This window comes from Moschus berezovskii, chromosome 22, assembly GCF_049115385.1.
Source record: "Moschus berezovskii isolate FMDL1 chromosome 22, NW_MosBer_1.0, whole genome shotgun sequence".
Taxonomy (NCBI): Eukaryota; Metazoa; Chordata; class Mammalia; order Artiodactyla; family Moschidae; genus Moschus; species Moschus berezovskii.
The window spans coordinates 17,214,722-17,238,743 of NC_142481.1; the positions used below are offsets into that span (position 1 = coordinate 17,214,722).

Consider the following 24,022-nt stretch of genomic DNA (forward strand, 5'->3'; position numbering starts at 1 on the left):
ATGGAAGCAGTGACAGATTTTATTTTCTTGGTTTCCAAAATCACTGTGGATGGTGACTGCAGCCATGAAATTAAAAGATGCTTGCTCCTTGGAAGGAAAGCTATGACAAACCTAGAAAGTGTATTAAAAAGCAGAGACATTACTTTGCTGACAAAGATTTGTATAGTCAAAGGTATAATTTTTCCAGTAGTCTTGAATGGAATGTTCGAGTTGGACCATGAAGAAGGCTGAATTCTGAATTATGGTGCTGGGAAGGTTCTTGAGAGTCCCTTGAACAGCAAGGCGATCAAACCGATCAATCCTAAAGGAAACCAACCCTGAATATTCATTGGAAGAACTGACGCTGAAACTGAAGCTCCAATACTTTGGCCACCTGATGCGAAGAGATGACTCATTTGAAAAGACCCTGATGCTGGGAAAGACTGAAGGCAGGAGAAGAAGGGGACGACAGAGGATAATGTGGTTGGATTCAATACACATGAGTTTGAGCAAAGTTTGGGAGATAGTGAAGGGCAGAGGAGACTGGTGTGCTGCAGTCCATGGGGTCGCAGAGGGTCAAATGACTGAGCGACTGAATAACAGCAATACCATTATATCCCAGTAATTATTTGTCTTATAACTGGAAGTTCATACCTTTTACCACTTTCATCCAATACCCCCTCCCCCATTCCCTTCCTTTGGTCACCACAAATCTGGTCTCCTTTTTTTTTTTTATAAGCTTGTTTAAAGTATAATTGACCTATCCCTTGTGCACATATCATGATTTGATATTTCTATATAGAACAAAATAATCACTGTGATGTCTAGTTATCATCCATCACCATAAAGATAGTACGTTACTACTGACTATATTCCCCATGCTGTACATAAATGTGATTCATTTATTTTTTAACTAGGACTTTGTACCTTTTAGTTTTCCCTTACCTATTCCACTTATTCCCCCACCCCCTTCTGTATCTATGATTCTTTTTCTGTTTTGTTATGATTGTTCATTTGTATCATGTTGGTAGTAAAATTATTACCATAATCAAATTAATTAACACATCTATCAGCTCACACAGCTCCCTTTTGATTGTTTTGGGGGAGTGTTGAATGCTTAAGATTTACTTTCTTAGCAGATTTTAAGTACAAAATTCAGTATTGTTAACCATAGTTACAATGTTATATATTAGATCTTCAGACCAAATTCACCTTATAACTTAAATTTTCTACTTTTTTTTTTTTACCAGCTTGTCCCCCACCTTCCAGCCCCTGACAACCTTCATTCTATTTTCAGTTTCTATGTTTTTTTTTTAATATTCTATATATGTGATATCATACAGTATTTATATTTTTCTGATTTGACATATTTCACTTATAGTAATTCCCTCAGGGTCCATTTGTGTTGTTTAATTGGCAGAATTTCATATTTCTCAAGGCTTAATAATATTCATTCCTGTATATATAACACATTTTCTTTATCCATTCATCCATTGTCAGACACTTGAGTTGTTTCCTTATCTTGCCTATTGTGAATAACGCTACAATGATCAAGGGAGAGCAGGTATCTCTTTGAAGCAGTGATTTTATTTCTTTTGTACATATGCCCAAAAGTCATATGATAGACAATCATAGTTAATATTTAAATTATATTTTTGAGGATCCTCAATCCTGTGTTCTATAGTGGTTGTCCAAGTTCACTTTCCCACCAACAGTGTACAAGTGTTCACTTTCAGGCCAAGGATTTAAAAAAGCCAGTGGAGGACTTCTATGGTGGTCAAATGATTAAGAATCCACCTGCCAAGATCGGGGACATGGGTTCTATCCCTGGTCCGGGAAGATCCCACAAGCCACAGGGCATCTAAGCCTGTGCTTTACAACTATTGAAGGCCGCATGCCCTAGAGCCCCTACTCTGCAACAAGAGAAGCCATTGCAATGAAAAGCCCATGCACCACAAGTAGAGAGAGCCCAATGTGCAACAATGAAGATCCAGCACAGGCAAAAATAAATAAAATTAAAAAGCAAGTGTCTTATTGTCTTCTTCTACCTGAGTTCAAAGGACTTTGAGCCCACTGGAGATGGTGGAATCACCAAGCAGAAGGAGATGGGATTTGTGAAGTATATGTGGGTCACTTGAAATGCCCACATTTTGAGGTTGTGAAAATGTGAAATAAACTTGTATCTTGTGAGCTCTTGATTTGAGGGGGTTTGTTTGTTACAGCCTCTAGCATGACTCTAAACAGTATACTTTCTAGACCATGGTGCCTACTAGCCCAGTGCATCTCAAACTAGTTTTGATTGTGGCATTGGATCTGTTTTTGATGTCTCCAGTCTGTCATGTATTGATCCTTTTGGGTAATACTTTGTTCAACAAGACAAAACTCTTGATCTTATACTCGGAGGCCATGACACTGTCAAATTGCTGCAAGTTTCAATGCACCTACTGTAAATTTCTGCCTAGCTTGTTGTAATGAACATTAATAGTCAGTGGACCGGTGCTGGCACTGCTCTAGCTTATTACACTGTGCTATTTTTCTCCATAGCATTTACATTCCCTGTAACTATCTTGTTTATTTAGAGCTCTGTCTGTAAGCTCCATCAGAAAGGGGTCTGATTTCTTTTGCCCTTTTGCATTCCTAGTTCCTGTTATCATGCCTGATAAACAGTAGGTGCTCAGGAAGCATTCGGAGAAGGCAACGGCACCCAACTCCAGTACTCTTGCCTGGAAAATCCCATGGACAGAGGAGCCTGGTAGGCTGCAGACCATGGGGTCGCTAGGAGTCGGAAACGACTGAGCGACTTCACTTTCCCTTTTCACTTTCACGCATTGGAGAAGGAAATGGCAACCCACTCCAGTGTTCTTGCCTGGAGAATCCCAGGGACGATGGAGCCTGGTGGGCTGCCGTCTATGGGATCACACAGAGTTGGACACGACTGAAGCAACTTAGCAGCAGGAAGCATTGTTGAATGATGCCTAAATCACAAGCAATGGTGTTGGTGGAAAAAGGAGGAGGCAACTGTAACTATTACGGGAGCTCTCTACAATCCTGCCTGACTTGAATTCTAGCCAGTTCACTCACAGATGCTTGATTCCCGAGTTTTCTGATAGATGACAAGTACCCAGACTGGGTCCAGCCTCTTTTATCCCCTACTAGAGTTCCCTGATTACAGGTAGGTCCACTGTGGATGGTCACTATCTGGTGATATGTCTTCCCCCCTGGATTATAAATTCTGAGAGGGTGGGGATTTGATCTGAAGTTGACTGTTGTATCCCCAAAGTCAGGCAGCTCAGTCAAGGCCTTTGGTTGACATAAACAGGTTTGTGGCATGTATTTGGGCAGGTGGGAAGACTGCCCTGGGGAAACAATGCGCTACACTGTCTCCCATGACCCCCACCCCTCAGCAGGGTCCCAGGGTTGGTCTTGAGCTCTGGCCTGAGTTATCACTTCTTTCCTCCGTCAACCACCTCAAGGTGCTTCAGGTTAAAACACCTGGCACACCAGACATTGGCCCATATGGATACTGAGAGCCTAGGTTAATAACTGTTGTATATTTTTGTGGTTTTCTTCATGAGTTGGAGATGAGGTCACCGTTTAAAAGTGGCTATTATTAATATAATCCAGCTGTTGAGTGCAGCGATGCATGCCATAATAATTCCCGCCAGTGCAAAACTGAAGACTTTGTGGGAGGTCTCGGCTGCCAAGGCTCGTTCATTCCTACGGTTGTGGCGCCTTGTCTGAGTTTGGGAGCAGAGACAGAACAGGAACAGATAGGTTTAAAAGGGTTCTTGGAGGAGGTGAAGGCGCTGCAAGGACTCAGGGTGGGGTCTGAGCCAACAGGATGGAGAACATGGATGAGATTGGTTCAGGGTCAGGGCCAGCATGGAGAGGGAGGGAAGGGTGAGGACTGACACGACACACATTCCCACCTGGGAAGAATAGTACAAGGCTGCAGTGCCTAAAGGACAGCACAGGAGATAGGCCAAGATCGCCAGCAAGAGGTGGTCACTGGGGGCCTCGTCAGACACACTTTCAGATTCCTGGGGTGAGGGAGTGAGTGATGGCTCAGCATGGCTTCTGGACCCTACCATTCCCTGTAACTTCCTTCCTTGACTGTCCTTGATTCCTATAAAATCTTCACTGACACTCTAAAAGTCTCATGACTCCCTCTAACTCACACCATATTCCTTCAAACCTTATTACCCACTCTAACAAATGCCTTTACGCTGTAACTCCAAGACCCTCTCTTCTCCCCACCCCCATGCTCTATAACCTCTGTTCTCTGTAACATTTTCTCCATCTCCTACAAGCTCCTCCTGTCTTCTGGAACTACTTTGCTGCTCTCCACAGTGTGTCTCACTTGACCCCTTCCACTGTCCCCCTAAAGTCCCTACTGACTCTGAGGTCTCTCACTTGACCTCCTTGTACCTCAGCTGACCCACGGTTACAGTTTGTTTCCATGAACACCCTCATTGTCCCCCCAAGCAACCTTGACTTTGTCCCTATAAACCACCCTACTAAGGAGGCCCCCACTCAACACTAAGACACTTTTCATGTGTGGAACCTCCACTGTCCCCCTGAAAGCCCTCACCCTATGATACCTGTAATGTCTTTCATAGCTCTCTGCTTGTCCCTTTTATAATGCCACCACTCATTTTGCCCCTAAGCATCTATCACGGTCCTGTTATGACCCTTATTTTTCACCTATAGATTCCTCCCTTTCCCCCACCGCCATATCCTCTCACTTGGCTCCTCTAAGATGTTATTTGAGCAAATATAAACTCTCCTTGCCCGCTCATAGCCTCTTCTCTGCTCCCTTTTAAAGACCTGAACTGTTCCTCCTAACACCTTCTCTCTGCCTCTAAAACGAGCTTGGTGATCCTTTGAATTCCTTCTCCCTCCACTAATTACAACCTTCCAGTTCTCCAAAATCCATTCTCCTTGAATAATTCTCTACACCCTCTCTGCCCACTAATGAAGCCCTCCTTGAGCCTTCCTTCTCCATTCCCTCTAACTCTCCTTCTCCCTCCTGTCACCCCATAAATTCTCTCCTTGCCCCCCTCACCTCCATTAGGGCATATGGATCTGGCACTACTAAGGTAACATAGGGCCTGTCCCTCACTCCAATCTGCCAGGGATTACCATGGAGACCAGAGAGGCCCCACCTCCTATCCTAGAATATTCTATCATTCTACTTCTATTGATTGATTGGAGGTTGTGTGTTAGGGTTGAGGAAGCCAATTCTCATCTGGCTGCTGGTTGATCTGAAGGAGTTCAGGCTCCTCCTATTCTCTCTGATGATTGATCAATCCCAGCAAGGGAGAGACACTGCTTGGTGCAAGAGTAATATGAGCCTAGGAGTCTTAGGTTGCTTCAGACACTATGAGAGGGATCATTTAGCAGTGGCAGGTGGAGGGTGATCTTCGTAAGAATGAACAGCTTTTCACATGCTTATTTGCCACCTGTACATCCCCTTTGATAAAGTGTCAGTTCAGGTCTTTCTCCCATTAAAAAATAGTTTTTTTTTTTTAAATTACAGTTATGTTTGAGGGTCATATATATTTTGAATCCAGATATCAAATATGTGATTTGAAAGTATTTTCTTTGGGTCTGTAGCTTAATCTTTTTATTTTCTAACAGTGTCCATTGCAGAGCAAAGTTTTTAATTTTGAGGGAGTCTAAATTACTGTTTTTTCTTTTATGGAGGTGTTTTTGGTATCATGTCTAAGAACTCTGCTTAACTCAGGAGTATTTTTTCCTACGTTTTCTTCTAAATGTTAGATTTACAGTGTACATTTAGCTCTATGATCTGTATAGAGTATATCTGTAAAAGATATGAGGTTTTAGTTGAGATTAATTATATTTTGGTTATAGTGATCCAGTTAAACACCATGAATACCCATTTTTCCCCCATAAATTGCTTTTGGACTTCTTTTTAAAATAAATTGACCATATTTATTGTGTGTCTGTTTCTGCATTCCTTATTCTATTCTGTTGACCTATGTATTTATCTGTTTGCCAATACCACACTGTCTTTATAGCTTTATTATGATTCTTAAAATTGGATAATGTGAGTTCTATAACTTTATTCTTATTTTTCATAATTGTTTTGACTATGCTTGTCTAGATCTACAAATTTTGTTGGTCTTTTAATAGGAATAGTATTAGAATTTCGTATCTACTTGAGAGATGTTGAACCTTTCAACTAACGATCATGGGAACACTTTTAAGTCTTCTTTTATTTCTTTCATCAGCTGCTGTTGTTTAAATAGACAGTGCATACACATAATCTCTTAGATATACACTCTACTAGTTTTTTTTAACTATTTAAAATGGTATTTTAAAAAGATACGCATTCTTATTGTTCATTGCTAGCATTTGCTAATATCTCAGATTTTTGCTTGTTGATATTGTACCCTGTGATCTTCTAAATGCATGTTACCAATTCTAGGAATATATATGTATGTATGTGTTTTTTCTTCCATTTTTATTGAGATATAATTGACATATAGCACTGCATAGGTTTAAGGTATACAGCATGATGATCAGACTTACATACATCATGAAATGATCTCCACAATAAACCTAGTGAACATCCATCATCACATACAGATACAAAATAACAGAAAAAAAATTTTTTTTGCTTTGTGATGATATACTCTTAGGATTTACTCTCTTAACAATTTATGGATAGAACTTACAGCAGTGTTGATTATATTATCATGTTGTATATAATATTCTAGTAATGATTTGTCTTATAACTGGAAGTTTGTACCTTTTACCACTTTCATCCAATTCCTCCTCCCCCACTCCCATCCTTTGGTCACCACAAATCTGATCTCTTTTTTATGAGTTTGTTTGAAGCATAACTGACCTATGCCTGGTGCACAATATAGTGATTTGATATTTCTATACATTACAAAATAATCATTGTGATAAGTCTGGTTTCATTAGTCGCCATACAAAGATATTTCATTACTGCTGACGATATTCCCCATGATGTACATAAATATGATTCACTTATTTTTTAACTGGAAGTTTGGATCTCTTAATCTCCCTCACCTGTTCCACTTATCCTCCTTTTGGCAACTATTTGTATCTATGAGTCTGTTTCTGTTTTGTTATGATTATTCATTTGTATCATATCTGTAGTGAAATTATTACCATAATCAAATTAATTAACATATCTTCTAGCTCACACAGTTACCTCTTTATTTTTTTGGGGGGGTTTGAATACTTTGGCCGCCTCATGTGACGAGTTGACTCACTGGAAATGACTCTGATGCTGGGAAGGATTGGGGGCGGGAGGAGAAGGGGACGACAGAGAATGAGATGGCTGGATGGCATCACCGACTTGATGGACATGAGTTTGAGTGAACTCCGGGAGTTGGTGATGGACAGGGAGGCCTGGCGTGCTGTGATTCATGGGGTCGCAAAGAGTCGGACCTGACTGAGTGACTGAACTGAAGTGAGTGCTTAAGACTTACTTTCTTAGCAAGTTTTAAGTTCACAATACAGTATTGTTAATGGTAGTTACAAGGTTATATATTAGACCCTCAAACCTTATGCACCTTGTAACTGAAATTTTCTACTTTTAAAAAGTTTTTACCAGCTTGTCCCTTTCCCTCCCACTTTCCAGCCCCTGGCAACCATCATTCTACTTTTAGTTTCTATAGGGATATATTTTTAAAAATTACATATGTAAGTGGTATCATACAGTATTTATCTTTCTCTGTTTGACCTGTTTCATTTTTGGTAGTTCCCTCAAGGTCCATCTCTGTTGTCTTAATTGGCAGAATTTCATATTTCTCATGGCATAATAATATTCCTTTCTGTACATGTATCACATCTTCTTTATGTGGATGATATTTGTCCTTTATCAGATGCTTGAGTTGTTTCCTTATCTTGCCTATTGTCAATAATGCTGCAGTGATCAAGGGCGGACAGATATGTCTTTGAAGCAGTGATTTTCTTTCTTTAGGACATATGCCCAAAAGTGGAATTGTTGCATCAGTTGATAGACAATCATAATTAATCTATAAATTATACTTTTGAGGATCCTCAATTCTTTTTTCTATAGTGGTTGTCCAAGTTTACCTTCTTACCAACAATGTATAAGTGCTCACTTGCAGGCCAGGGATTTTTAAAAATCAAGTTGGGGAACTCACTGTCTACTTCTACCTGAATTCAAAGGACTCAGTCCTCTGGGGATGGTGGAATTACCAAATAGAAGGAGATGGGATCCCTGAATTATTTGTGGGTCACTTGAAATGCCCAAATTTGAGGTTCTGGGAATGTGAAATATACTTCTATTTTGTGAGTTAGTATATTTACTACAGCCACTAGCATGACCCGAAACAATATACTTTCTAGACCTCAGTGTCTGCTAGCCCATTGTATCTCAAAATATTTGTGATTGTAGTACAGGATCTGTATTTGCTATCTTCTCCAGTCTGTCATGGATTGATACTTTGGGGCTGTACTTTTTTTTTTCAGGTTTAACGGATTTAATAATACTTGTTCAGTTCAGTTCCTATTTGCAGCACCCAATATTCCTTTGAAATACCAGACAGATCCGGCAGTGGCTAACAGTCAGGTTCTCTGAGCATTCCATGTTGCAGTGGCACTTGTCCAAAATTGGTATCTCCCTATCATCAAGTGAGCTTTAAATGTACCAGTGAAAAAAGTTTTTCTCCTTCAAGGGGAAGAAAGAAAATCACTCCTCAAAACCCAGCCGATGTGGCTGTGCAGCCTTTCTCCCTGTCCCATCTCTTCAGGCTTGTTTCTACTTTTTTTTTTTTTTGCACTGGAGCAAGAGACCAAAATCTAACTTGAGTTAAAGAAACAAGACAGTGATGGCTATAAAGGGAGTGACCAGGAGCAGTAGAGCCTCCTGTCCCTCCCACAGCCGATATGTATGCATCACAGAAAAACAAAAATAATAGATCCACAAAATACAGCAGCCAGAATCACAAAAATCCATCCATCCAAGGGTGGTGGGAGGCAGGAAGGGTAAATGGAAGGGGAAATGGCACAGGGAGAAAGAGTATTCAAATCAGTCCAGGCACGAGGCTGGCAAGTGTTAGAGAAGAGCTGGAGGAAAACCTGAAGTCCTTTCAGACTCACCAGTGTTTAAAGTCTGTTGTGGTGTCAGGAAGATTCTGCCTTACATGCGCCAGAGGCAAAAGTCCGGATTCCTTAGGGAGAAGGGAATGTATCTAGGGCCTTTGGCATGGTGGGCCCCACCTTCCCTGGGAGGGGATGGAGGTGAACCAGGAAAAGAGCGGCCAAGGCATCCTTCTGATCCCTCCCATCTCCTCCAGATGGCAGGTGATGGATTCAGGGGCCCGCAGCAGCCTTCAGTTCGGGCAGGAGATGGGTGTGGTGAAGAAGCTCTGCAGAAGTGGAAATTACTGCAAGTTCACCCATCTTGTGGAATAGTCTGCTGCTTAGGAAAATCACTAAGGAGAAGAGGTGCAATCGGAAAAGGTATGCTTTGCCAGGGATCTTTGCTTCATTGGTGCTGATCAGGAATAAAGGGAAGAGGACAGAGAAGAGGCAGCCATTGACAATGTTGAAGGACTGCCTTGCTGTGAGGAAAGCCAGGGGCAAAAAAAATCCAAAGCAAGGACAATTCCTTTCTGTGTTTGACAACCGCTGGTGCATTTCAATTCCTTTATGGAACCATCCATTGAAGCAGTATAGTGAGTAGAGCTTCCCTGATAGTTCAGTTGGTAAAGAATCTACTGGAGACCCCAGTTCAATTTCTGGGTCAGGAAGATCTGCTGGAGAAGGGATAGTCTACCCACTCCAGTATTCTTGGGCTTCCCTTGTGGCTCAGCTGGTAAAGAATCCTCCTGCAAAGCGGGAAACCTGCGTTCAATCCCTGCATTGGGAAGATTCCCCTGGAGAAGGAAAAGGCTACCCACTCCAGTATTCTGGCCTGGAGAATTCCATGGACTGTGAGTAGTGAGTAGAAAAGAGACATATGCAGAAGACTAACCAGCTAGATGGGAAAGAGACTCACAAACATCCCCTGGAGGAAGAAGAGAGCCTGCAGCAAAAGGCTGAAGAGCATGTCAGCAATTATTTTGCTACACTAGGGAATGCGGGAGGCTTCCTTCCTGATACCTTGGATGCCAGGTCAGCTATATCATGGAACCAAATTGAGCTTACCACTTTGGTGAGCGCAAAGAGGGAGTGCACCAAGAGAGCTCTGAAAGTTGACCCAGGGAAAATCTCCGGCCATGACGAAACATCCCCGTGTAGTGATGGGATCACCAATAATCTGGGCCGCAAGTGACTGAAGCACAGGAATAAACACTTGATGAAACAAGAGGAGACTGAACCAGAAAACTCCACCATTCCAAGCGCAGCACTGAAAAATTCTCCTAACAACGCGTGGTTCACTCTCCTGCTTCCTCTCAGTGCTCTGGGCTCTCCTCTGAGGACACTGCTTGCCCTCCTTGGACACTGCTCCTCTCTCTTTTGTTGAATTCAAGCATGGTACAAGTTCCTCAGATGGAGGTTTTGATTCCCCTGGCAGGGTCCTGCAGAAAGGTTTTGACACTGTAAGCCATTTCTTCACTGCCCAAAGTATCAACTATACAAAGGAGATAGAGGTGTCCCCAGACCTTTCATTGTGAGGGAAACAGCTGCTTTGCCACCGGGGCTCCAGATCTAGCCGGGCCTCTCGCCCTACGCGGACCCACTCAGCTCCTCCCAGCCCAACCTGCCCGGCCACCCACTCTTGCCCCTGTGCTCCAGGGCCAAGACCACTGCACCTGTACTCTGGTCTATACTTGGTTCAACCAGACAAGCCTTTTTACTTTTATTTTTTAATTGAAACAAGACTCTTGATCTTATACTTGGATGCCATGACAATGTCAAATTGCTGTAAGTTTCAACATATGGCTTCCCTGGTGGTTCAGAAGGTAGAGAATCTGCCTGCAATGCAGGAGACACGGGTTAAATACCTGGGTTGGGAAGATTCCCTGGAGAAGGGAATGGCAACCCACTCCAGTACTCTTAAGTGGAGAATCCCATGGACAGAGGAACCTGGTGGGCTACAGTCCATGGGTGTCACAAAGAGTCAGACAGGCCTGAAAGACTAACATTTTCACTTTCAATGTACCTACTGGCAATTACTGGTGAGGGACAGCGAAGCCTGGTGTGCTGCACTCCATGGGGTCACAAAGAGTCGAACATGATTGAGCGACTGAACTGAACTAAACTGGCAATTTCTGCACCTATCTTGTGTAATTAACACTAACAATCGGTGGACCAGTACTGGCATTGCTTTAGCTTATTACCCTGTGATATTTTTCTCCATAGTATTTACATTCCCTGTAATTACCTTGTTTATTTAGAGGTCTATTTGTTTATGGTTTTCTTCTCACTAGAGCATAAGCTCCATTAGAAAGAGGTCTGATTCATTTTTCTCTGTTGCTTTCCCAGTTGGTGGCTGACACATAGGTGCTCAGAAAGTATTGTTGAATGATGCCTAAATCACAAGCAATGGTGTTGGTGGGGAGAGGAGGCAACCATAGCTGTTATGGGAACTCTCTACAATCCTATCTGGCCTGAATTCTAGTCAGTTCACTCACAGCTGCTTGACTCTCTGGTTTTCTGATAGACCACAAGTACCCCAGATTAGGTCCAGATTAGGTTCAGCCTCCAATACCCACCACTGGATTTCCCCAATTACAGATAGGTCTAATGTGGATGGTCACTATCTGGTGATATGTCTTCCCCCATTGGTTTATAAATTCTGAGAGGGTGGGGATTTGATCTGAAGTTGGCTGCAGTATTCCCAAAGTCAGGCAGCTCAGTCAAGGCCCTCGGTTGACATAAACAGGTTTGTGGCATGTATTTGGGCAGGAGGGGAGGTTGCCCTGGAGAAACAGTGCCCTACACTGTCTCCCATGAGCGCCACCCCCTTGGCAGGGTCCCAGGGTTGGTTTGAGCTCTGGTCCAATAGGCTGCCTGAGTTACCACTTCCTTCCCCCATCAACCACCTCAAGGTGCTTCAAGTTAGAACACCTGGCACACCAGACACTGGCCCAGATGGATACTTAGAGGCTTGGTAAGTAATGCTGTTATATATTTTTGTGGTTTTCTTCATGAGCTGGAGATGAGGTTACCGTTTAAAAGTGGCTATTAGAAATATAATCCAGACATTGACAGCAACGATGCATGCCAGAATAATTCCCACCACTGAATAACTGAAGACTTTGCGGGAGGTCTTGACTGCCAAGGCTCGTTCATTCCTATTGTTGTGGCGCCTTGTCTGAGTTTGAGAGGAGAGACAGAACGGGAACAGATGAGCTTAAAAGGGTTATTGGAGGGGGTGAAGGCACTGCAAGGGTGGGGTCTGAACCAACAGGATGGAGAATATGGATGAAATTTATCCAGAGTCAGGGCTTCCCTGGTAGCTCAGATGGTGAAGAATCTGCCGGCAATGCAGGAGACCCAGGTTTGATCCCTGGATTGGGAAGATCCCCCAGAGAAGGGAATAGTTACCCACTCCAGTATTCTTGTCTGGAGAATTCCATGGACAGAGGAGCCAGGCAGGCTACAGACCATGGGGTTGGAAAGAGTTGGACACGACTGAGCAACTAACACACACACAGGGCCAGGGTGGAGAGGGAGGGGAGGGTGAGGACTGACATAACACACATTCCCACCTGGGAAGAATAGTACAAGGCTGCAGCGCCTAAAGGACAGCACAGGATATAGGCGAAGATCGCCAGCAAGAGGTGGTCACTGGGGGGCTTCTCAGCCATAATTTCAAATGCCTGGGGAGAGGGAGTGGGTTATGGCTCAGTATGGCTTCTGGACCCTACCATTCCCTGTAACTTCCTTCCTTGACTGTCCTTGATTCCTATAAAATCTTCACTGACACTCTTTAAAAGTCTCACAACTCCCTTGAACTCACGCTGTATTCCCTCTAACCTTACTATCCATTTTAATAAATCCATTTACCCTATAACTCCCAGACCCTCTCTTCTCCCCACCCCCATGCCCTATAACCTCTCTCTGTTCTCTGTAACATTTTCTCCATCTCCTGTAAGCTACTCCCTGTCTTCTACAACTGCCTTGCTGCTCTCTGTCTCACTTGACCCCTTCCACTGGCCCCCTAAAGTCCTTTCTGACTCTGAGGACTCTCACTTGACCTCCTTGTACCTCAACTGACCCACTGTAATACTTTGTTTTCATGAACACCCTCACTGTCCCCCAAGCAACCTTCTCTTTGTCCCTATAAACCACCCTTCTAAGAAGATCCTCACTCAGCACTAACACATTCACTTTTCATGTGTAAAACCTCCATTGTCCCCTTAAAGACTTTCACCCTATAATACTTTAATGTCTTTAATAGCTCTCTGCTTGTCCCTTTTATAATAACATCACTCATTTTGCCCCTAAGCACCTATCATGGTCCTGTTATGACCCTTATTGTTCACCTGTAAACTCTTCCCCTCATCTATCCCCCGCGCCCAAATCCTTTCACTTGGCTTCTCTAAGACCTTCTTTAAGCAGCTGTAAACTCGAAGTCTCTTCTTATCCACTCATAGCTTCTTCTTTGTCCCTTATAAAGACCTGCCCTGTGTCCTCCTAACGTCTTCTTTCTACCTCTGAAACCAGCTTTGAGCTCCTTCTTCCTCTACTAATTACACAGCCCCCTTGTTCTGCTAAACTTGTACTGTCTCTAAATACTTCTCTTCTTAATAAACCCTCTCTGCCCGCTCATGAAACTCTCCTTCCGCCTGATTTTCCCCTACCCCTCCTAACTCTCTTCCTGACACTTGTCACTCCATAAATTCTCTCCCTACCTCTTCTAATCCCCCCCCCCACACCTCCCTCCTTTAGGGCACCTGGATTTGGTACTACCAAGGCTTCATAGAGCCTCTTTCCCACTCCGCCCTGCCAGGGATTACCATGGAGACCAGGCAGGCCCCGCCTCTGTAGTTCCATTTCTATTGGCTGATTGGAGGGGTTCAGGCTCCTCCTACTCTCCCAGGTGATTGATCAATTCCCGAGGGTCCTTGAGGGAAAAAGCGCCGCTTGAGGAAAGAGATGTAAGCCTAGGAGTCTTGGGTTGCTTCAGGTACCTTGAGAGGGGTCATTTAACGATTTGAGTCAGGTTCTGTAGCAGTGGCGGCTGCTGTTTGTCAGAATTAACGTCTTTTCACTTGTTTACTTAACACCTATATATCCCCCTTGATGAAGGGTCAGTTCATCTCTTTTGCCCATTTAAAAGCAATTGCTATGCTTTTATTACAGTTAAGTTTGAGGGTCATTTATATATTTTGGATACAAGTCCTTTGTCAGATGTATGATTCGCAAATATCTGACTGCACTGGGTCTTTGTTGCTGCATGAGGGTTTTCTCTAGTTGCGGCAAGCGAGGGCTACTCTCTAGTTGTAGTGCACAAGCTTCTAACTGAGGTGGCTTCTCTGGATGCAGAGCAAAGGCTCTCGATGCACAGGCTTCAGTAGTGGTGGCATGTGGGCTCAGTAGTTGTGGCACATGAGCTTAGTTGCTCTGCAGCATGTGGAGTCTTCCTGGACCAGGGATTGAACCTGTGTCTCCTCATTGGCAGGCAAATTCTTTACTACTGGACCACCAGTGAAGTCCTCTATGTCCTTTCCTCACCAGCCCTCCCTTTTCTGACTTATTGTGCTAATTAGGACTTCCAATCTGGTGCAGCATAGGAGTGATGAGAGTGAACATCCTTGCCTTGTTGCATATATGAGGGAAGAAGGCTTTTGCACTTTCACCACCACATATGATGTTAGCTGTAGGTTTTCTGTAGACACTATCAGGATGAGGAAGTTTCCTGTTCTGGTTTGCTAAGTTTCTAATCTTAATGGATATTGACTCTTCTCAAATGCCTTTTTTGTATCAATTGATTGTGTGGTTTTCCTTTTTTTGACAGTTTATAACTGTGGTGTTGGAGAAGACTCTTGAGAGTCCCTTGGACTACAAGGAGATCCAACCAGTCCATCCTAAAGGAGATCAGTCCTGGGTGTTCATTGGAAGGACTGATGCTAAAGCTGAAACTCCAATACTTTGGCCACCTCATACGAAGAGTTGACTCATTGGAAAAGACTCTGATGCTGGGAGGGATTGGGGGCAGGAGGAGAAGGGGACGACAGAAAATGAGATGGCTGGATGGCATCACTGACTCGATGGACGTGAGTTTGAGTGAACTCCAGGAGTTGGTGATAGACAGGGAGGCCTGGCGTGCTGTGATTCATGGGGTCGCAAAGAGTCGAACATGACTGAACGACTGAACTGAACTGAACTGATAGTGCATTACATTGATTTTCTAATATTGAACAAACTTTGCATTCTTGGGAGAAACCCCAGTGGGTGATGCTGTATTTGATTTTTATACTTCTGTTTTTGGTTTTCTATTATTTGAGAATTTTCATATCTATATTCATAACAGATATTGATCTGTAACTTTTGGTACATTTTTTCCCCTGATTTTAGTATCATGATAATGCTGGCTTAATGAAATGATTTTGGAAATATTTCCTCTAATTTTTTCTTTTACTGGAAGAGCTATTTTCTGTTTGGTGGTGATGGATATTTTCATTTCCTTGATAGTGGTAATGGTTTCATGGGTGTATACATATGTCAAAGCTTACCAACCTGTATACTTGAAATATCTATAGTCTTGTGAATTATACCTCAATAAATCCCCCCAACATTAGTAAAGAGTAATAAAGTAATTTCTGAAAGAAAGGTTATATTAAAGGCAAGACTAAATTTCCTTTTTTAGGGCTTAAGAAGCTAAATGCTTTGATATTGTACATCCAGGTGAAGACTACAGCTCCAAGTTTCCCTGACCTCAGATTGTAAATGATTCATCCTGTATTTAGAAAACACAGACACTGACGCAATATTCCAGATACATTTTAAAAATTATTTATCTATTTATTTTGGCCACACTGCTCAGCATGTGGGATCTTCATTCCCTGGCCAGGAATTGAACCTGTGCCTGCTGTGGTGGAAGCTTGGAGTCCTAACCACTGGACAACCAGGGAAGTCCCTCCAGATATGTTTCAAGAACAGTGCAGCCAGCTTTAAACCTGAGTAACTTTCAGTCCTCTCAGTTGACACAGATAATAGCAATTCCAGCTGTAACTGGACACACTGAGAAGCATATGGACTCTGTAAATGTACCAGAGGGGAGAGAAGAATTTTGTCCATCTCAGCTTTTTCATTTGTTTTGTGTTAACAGGGAGGAATCTTTCCTAACATAACATCAAGTCATGGAGTGTTGTTTACAGACACACCTGCTGCTGCTAAGTCACTTCAGTTGTGTCTGACTCTGTGTGACCCCCATAGATGGAAGCCCACCAGGCTCCCCCTTCCCTGGGATTCTCCAGGCAAGAACACTGGAGTGGGTTGCCATTTCCTTCTCCAATGTGTGAAAGTGAAAAGTGAAAGTGAAGTCGCTCAGTCGTGTCCGACCCTTAGCGACCCCACGGACTGCAGCCTACCAGGCTCCTCCATCCATAGGATTTTCTAGGCAAGAGTACTGGAGTGGCTTGCCATTGCCTTCTCCGCAGACAACACCTGAGGCCAGATAAAATCGGACTAGCACAAGGTTTTGTGTTCAACATGGTAATCACATACACTTTCATCTTGGCCCTTCATTAGGTTGATTGAAAGTCGGTCAGATTCATACCAATGCACTTTCTCCGACTGACATTTTAATTTTTTTCTTCTCATTACTGATGCTCAGTCTTCATAAAATCAAGATGTATTTGTTCAGTTTTCATATATCACAGATATATTTATTCCTCTAGACTAGAGTTAAGGTGGCATACATGGGTGGTCCCCAATCCTGAAATTCTCATTTTATATCTGTGTTCTCTTTAGATTTCGGTATAAGATGGTCTATAATATTTTTTTTTTAAGAGAAAGCAAAAAGACTGATAAGATTATTCATCTCAACCATCAGGAATTTTCACAAAGTTTTTCTTCTTTGAGGTGTAGTTGATTTACAATGTTGTGTTACTTTAAAAAATTTATTTATTTATTTATATAGTTTGCTGGCTCTATGCTGTGTGAGAACTTTCTCTAGTGTGTGGGTTTCTCGTTGCAGTGGCTTCTCTTGTTTTGGAGCACAGGCTGTAGGGCATGTGGGCTCAGTAATTCTGTCTTGCTGGCTCTAGAGTGCAGGCTCAGCAGTTGTGGCACATGGATTTAGTTGCCTTGTGACATGTAGGATCTTCTTGAACCAGGGATCAAACCTGTGTCCCAAGGCGAATTCTTAACCACTGTTCCATCAGGGAAGACTATGGTGTTAGTTTCTGCTATACAGCAAAGAGGTACCTGTTTTATATACATATGTATATATACCTATACATATAATATTTATGTTCTTTTTCATATTCTTTTCCACTATAGGTTATTACAAGATATTGAATATAGTCCCCTGTGCTATATTATATATTATATATATTAAAACAAGTAGGACCTTATTGTTTATCTATTTCATGTATAGCAGCTTGTATATGCTAATACCAAACTCTTGATTTATCCTTCCCCACCTCTTCTCCCCTTTGGTAACTCTAAGTTTGTTTTCTGTCTGTGGGTCTCTTTCTGTTTTGTAAATTAGTTTACTTGTATCATATTTTAGATTCCACATATAAATGATGTCACATGATATTTTGTCTTCGTCTGAATTACTTCACTTAGTTTGACAATCTCTAGGTCCATCCATATTGCTCCAAATGGTATTGTTTCATTCCTTTTTTATGAGTGTATAGTATTCTGTTTTGTGTGTGTGTGTGTGTGTGTGTGTGTGTGTAAAACTTCTTTTTTAGCCATTCACATGTCAGTGGACATTTAGGTTGTTTCCATATCTTGAATATTGCAAAGAATGCCACTATGAACATAGGGGTGCATGTATTTTTTCAAATTAGAGTTTTGTCTGAGTGTATGACCAGGAGTGGGATTGCTGGATCATATGGTAACTCTATTTTTAGATTTTTAAGAAACCTCTGTACTGTTTTCCATAGTGGCTGTACCAATTTACATTCCCACCAACAGTATAGAGGGTTCCCTTTGTTTCACACCCTCTCCAGCGTTTATTGTTTGTAGACTTTAATGACGGCTACTCTGACTGGTGTGTGATGCTTCCTCGTTGTAGTTTAGATTTGCATTTCTCTGATAGTTAGCTATGTTGAGCATCTTTTCACGTGCCTATTAGCCATCTGTATGTCTTCTTTGAGAAATGTCTATTTAGGTCTTCTGGCCATTTTTTGTTTGGGTTGTTTGGTTGTTTATTTTATTCTTATTGAGTTACATGAGCTATTTATATATTTTGGAAATTAAGCCCTTGTCAGTTGCATTGATTTGCATTTTCTCCCTGTCTGTAGATTGTCTTTTAGTTTTGTTTATGGTTTTCTTTACTGTGCGAAAGCTTATAAGTTTGATTAGGTCCCATTTGCTTATTTTTGCTTTTATTTCTATTGCCTTCAGAGACTGATCTAAGAAAACATTGCTCCAATTTATGTCAGAGAATATTTTGCCTATGTTCTCTGTTTTATGGTGTCCTGCCTTTATTTAAGTCTTTAAGCTGTTTTGAGTTTATTTTTGTGTATGGTGTGAGGGAGTGAGTGCTCTAACTTCATTGATTTACATGTGGCTGTCCAGTTTTCCCAGCACCACTTGCTGAAGAGACTGTCTTTTCTCCATTGTATATTCCTGACTCCTTTGTCAAAGATTAATTGACTGTAGGTATGTGATTTTATTTCTGAGCTCTCTATTCTGTTCCATTGATCTATATGTCTGTTTTTTGTGCCAACACCATGCTGTTTTGATTACTATAGCTTTGTTGTATTATGTGACTTCCAGAAGGGCTATGCCTCCAGCTTTGTTCTTTTTCCTCAGAACTGTTTTGGCAATTCTGGGTCATTTATGGCCATTTTATTAGGCTTATTTGTTCTAATTCTGTGAAAAACATCATGAGTAATTTGATAGGGATCAAATTCATTTGTAGTAATATTTGTTTGGTTTGGAGAGTATGGCCATTTTAACAATATTGATTTTTGCAGTATTAGAGCATGGTCTAACTTTCCAATATATGGAAATAAGCTAAATGTCCATAACAGATGAATGGATAAAGAAGTTGTGTATAGGTATACAGTGGAACACTACTCAGCCATAAGAAAGAATGAAATAATGCTAGCAACATGGGTGGACCTAGAGATTATCATACAAAGTGAAGTAAGTCTGAAAGAGAAAGGCAAATACCATATAATATCACTTATATGTGAAATCTAAAATATGACCAAATAACCATATCTGTGAAACAGAAACAAGACTCACAGAGACAGAGAACACATTTGTGGTTGCCAAGGGAAAAAGGGTTGGGGAGGGATGGATTGGAAATTTGGGATTAGCAGATGCAAACTATTACATACAGAATGGAAAAACAAGATCCTACTGTATAGCACAGGGAACTATAGTCAATGTCTTGCGATAACCACAACGGAAAAGTGTACAAAAAAGAATATATATATATATATATATATATATATATATATATATCACTGACTATGTTGAAGCTGAACCTCCAGTACTTTGGCCACCTGATGTGAAGAGCCGACTCCTTGGAAAAGACCCTGAGGCTGGGAAAGATTGAAGGCAGGAGGAGAAGGGGATAATGGAGGATGAGATGGTTGGATGACATCATTGACTCAATGGACATGAGTTTGAGCAAACTCTGGGAGGGAGTGAAGGGGATGATGGAGGATGGCATCACCAACTCGATGGACATGGGTTTGAGTAAGCTCTGGGAGTTGGTGATGGACAGGGAAACCTGGTGTGCTGCAGTCCATCGGGTCACCAAGAGTCAGACATGACTGAGCGACTGAACAACAGCCAAGACATTAATAGAACATTGTAAATCAACTATACTTCAAGAAAATAATTTTTTAAGAAAGGAAAAGAAATGAAAAAAACCAAGACCCTAATTTGCTAGGTTAAAACTGTAACTCATGAGAGGAAACATGTGACAAGTGTCACTTGCAGTAGGAGGGTGCTAATTTTCTTCTAGAGGTTGGATGATTGAGTCTGGCACGAACAAAACCCAGTATAAGTATTTTACCAGTTAACAGTTTTTTTCCACAAGGGGAGGCACATAAGTGAGGTCTTATGTATTTCTGTTAAGGAGTAGCTAATATATTTTTCTACAGATGATCTTGAATCGGTCTCTTACCTACAACTGTGTCCTCAGCCCCGTCATGTCATAATTTCGCCTTTGTATAGACAAAGAGACACATCGCTTTGACTGATCATGTTTTCTGGCCCATGGCATGCCTGCTGCCACGTAAGAACACGAATGAGTCCCTCTCCAGGGAAGAGCTGCATGTCTGATGGGGAAAGAGAACACAGACTGGCTGTGAACACTAGGGTGAAGCCCCCGCAGTTCAGAAGTCCTGCTGGTTTGGTTGGGGCTCTACATCACAGGGAGAGGCCTCTTTTGCCTGTTCCTGTTGCCAGGAGAGGTCCTCTGAGTCCAGCCCAGGTGTGTTCAGGCAAGTGCAAAGCTGGCTATGCTGTGGAGCTGCTGAGCATTGTCATGCCAAGGGGAAAAGTCAAACCAGAGAGAAAGCCTCGATCACCTTCACTCTGCAGGAGGGGCAGCTGTGTCTGTCACACTGCAATCAACCATTTTAACAACAAGCACTTTCACAGGAGTTATTCTATGCTAGGCTCTGTGAACTCTGTGAACTCACTTAATCCCCACAACATCTATGAGGGTTCTATCATTGTACAGTTGGGGAAACTGAGGCAAAGTCAGGTTCATTAGCTTCAGCACCAGGTCCTGACTCAGGATTTGAATGCAGGCTGGCAGGCAGTTCCCATACTGGCAGGCAACTGGAATGCTTGTCTAGAGTTGGAGCACCAACAAGACCAAGCAGCATTAGTCCCACTCAAGGCATTTTCTTCTTTTCCCTCCCTTCACTCTTGCTAATGCAGAAAATCCTCACCTCAGGAGCTAAGATAATGCCATAAGCTATTTGATCCAGATCCTGGGATGGGTGGCTGAAAGGAGTGTTGCAGCCACCTTGGAGGTGGGGTGTCACTTTCCTTGGGGATATCATGAGCCCCAGCCTCTTATCTATGTCACTAGAAGGGCTAAAAGTTCTTCTCAAGGACAAAGAGGTGGGAGGGAGGCCCTGGAGACCCTTGAACCTGCCAGTCCTGCTCCTGGTCCATGACCACAACCACAATGGAAAATGATCAAGAACAAGGTGATGGAAGTGCAGATGGCAGAACAGGCCTTGAAGCAGAGGGTGGTAGGAGAGCTGACCAGGGCTCAGATCACGTCTCCCTGGAGGGTGGCTCTCTGGGTCTGTGGGTTGAGGGGAGGGGTGGGGAGGAAGAAGCTCATGGGGGTCAGTGACAGTGGTTGGGCAGGGCTGCCACCTAGAGCTGTTTTGGTTTTGCACCCATTGCTCATGACCTGTCCTGGCAGGGGAGCTCATGGGAGCTGCTTCAGTTGCCCAGGTGAATGGGCACCTCTTCTGACTCACACAAGGGCTCCCCAGAGGCTAGTGTTCACCCTAAGGCTGGGACACAGTGGGTGCGGTGTGCTGGGCCTTTGGAGAGAGGTGAGGCAAGCCAGGATGCCAGGGGTGGAAAGCTGACCGGGGCAGCAGAGGAGCCTGTGTGATCCTCAGCCAGAAGCTGCCCCAAATTTTCAATGTCTGTGGAGCCTGTGGGTCCTTGTCTGCTGCTGGCTTCTCGGCCACCATCTGGACATCCTGCAGTTTGACTGTGTCTTAGGTCTGGGACAGTTCTGTGGATCTGTGGTGGCTTCGTCCATAGGCAAGACAGGCTAAGGCTCAGGGGACTGCTATCCTGCTCAGTTGAGGCTGTAGGTTTGGTTCCCTTAGTTCCTCTCTCCATGAATTTCTTTGCCTCATACTGTATAAATCTTCAATATCCTCTCTTCTAGCCTTTTCACTCACAAGCTGCCATATAGGGTTGTGTAGCCACAGATACATTCCTTCCTTAAAAAGACACATACAAGTCCGTGCAGAAACCAGGTCTGCCCCTACTTTATAGTTCCTATTTGTAATACTGAAAGTGTGTCCCCAGGATTCAGAGAGGTGTTCTAGGCAGAATTGTTTCCCCTTCAATTTCATATGTTGAAGCTGTAGCCCCCAGTGCCTCTGTGACTGATTTGGATATATGGCCTTTAGTGAAAGTGAAAGTCACTCAGTTGTGTTCAACTCTTTGCGACCCTATGGATTCTACAGTCCTTAAAGAGATAATTAATTTAGAATGGAGTTATTAGTGTGGACCTGAATGCAGAATGATTGATGTCCTTAAAAGAAGAGTCTATTATACGGAGTGAAGTAAGTCAGAAAGGGAAAGATAAATATTGTATACTAACACGTATATACAGAATCTAGAAAGATGGTACTGATGAATTTATTTGCAGGGCAGCAGTGGAGAAACAGACATGGAGAACAGACTTATGGGCCTGGGGTGGGGGCAGAAAGAGGGTGAGAAGTATGGAGAGAGTAACATGGAAACTTACAATACCGTATGTAAAATAGGTAGTCATTGGGAATTTGCTCTATGACTCAGGGAACTCAAATAAGGGCTCTGTGACAATCTAGAAGGGTAGGATGGGGAGGGAGATGGGAGGGAGGTTCAGGAGGAAGGGGACATGGGTGTCCCTATGGCTGATTCTTGTTTATGTTTGACAGAAAACAACAACATTCTGTAAAGTAGTTATCCTTCAATTAAAAAATAAATAAAGAATTTTAAAAAAGGAGATTAGGATACAGACATCACAGAGGACAGCTATGTGAGGACATAGCTAGCAAGTGGCTGTCTCTAAGTCCCAGGTGCAAGCCTGCTGGCACCTTGATCTTGGACTCCTAGCCTCTGAAATTGTGAGAAAATGATCAACTGTTGTTTGAGCCTCTTGATCTGTGGTGGTTTTTTTTTTTTTTTTTCCCCTGGCAGCCCTAGCAAGCTAACACAAGTGGTGTACCTATTCCTGGATGATTTCTGATGGACACCTTCTAGCTGCTACAAGAACTCTGGGGTAAACTTAGGCAGAAATATCCAGGTACACAACAGGAAAACAAGATACCTCCCAAGACAGTGACAAACTTCTCCCAACATCTTATCTAGAAAAGCCTGCAAGATGCATCTTCTTATATAGTAATCTCAGGGAATTCCTTATTGGCATCATATATGAAGCTTTTCTTCAGCTCCTAGGAAATCCCAGCTAACTCACTAACAGCCTCACAAAGAGCCATCAGTTCAGTTCAGTTCAGTCACTCAGTCGTCTCCGACTCTTCGCGACCCCATGAATCACAGCACGCCAGGCCTCCCTGTCCATCACCAACTCCCGGAGTTCACTCAAACTCATGTCCACAGAGTCGGTGATGCCATCCAGCCACCTCATTCTCTGTCATCCCCTTCTCCTCCCACCCCCAACCTTTCCCAGCATCAGAGTCTTTTCCAGTGAATCAACTCGTCACATGAGGTGGCCAAAGTATTGCAGTTTCAGCTTTAGCATCAGTCCCTCCAATGAACACCCAGGATTGATCTCCTCTAGAATGGACTGGTTGGATCTCCTTGCAGTACAAGGGACTCTCAAGAGTCTTCTCCAGCACCACAGTTCAAAAGCATCAATTCTTCGGCGATCAGCTTTCTTCACAGTCCAACTCTCACATCCATACATGACCACGGGAAAAACATAGCCTTGACTAGGCAGACCCTGGTTGGCAAAGTAATGTCTCTGCTTTTCAATATACTATCAAGGTTGGTCATAACTTTCCTTCCAAGGAGTAAGCGTCTTTTAATTTCATGGCTGCAATCACCATCTGCAGTGATTTTGGAGCCCCCAAAAATAAAATCTGACACTGTCTCCACTATTTTTCCATCTATTTCCCATGAAGTGATGGGACCAGATGCCATGATCTTTGTTTTCTGAATGTTGAGCTTCAAGCCAACCTTTTCACTCTCCTCTTTCACTTTCATCAAG

General features: G+C 42.8%; 1 pseudogene; it reads right to left on the minus strand.

Annotated features, from left to right (window-relative positions):
- Positions 1–9,318: 9,318 nt before the first annotated feature.
- On the minus strand, positions 9,319–10,559 carry LOC129547326 (etoposide-induced protein 2.4 homolog; annotated as a pseudogene).
- Positions 10,560–24,022: the final 13,463 nt, after the last annotated feature.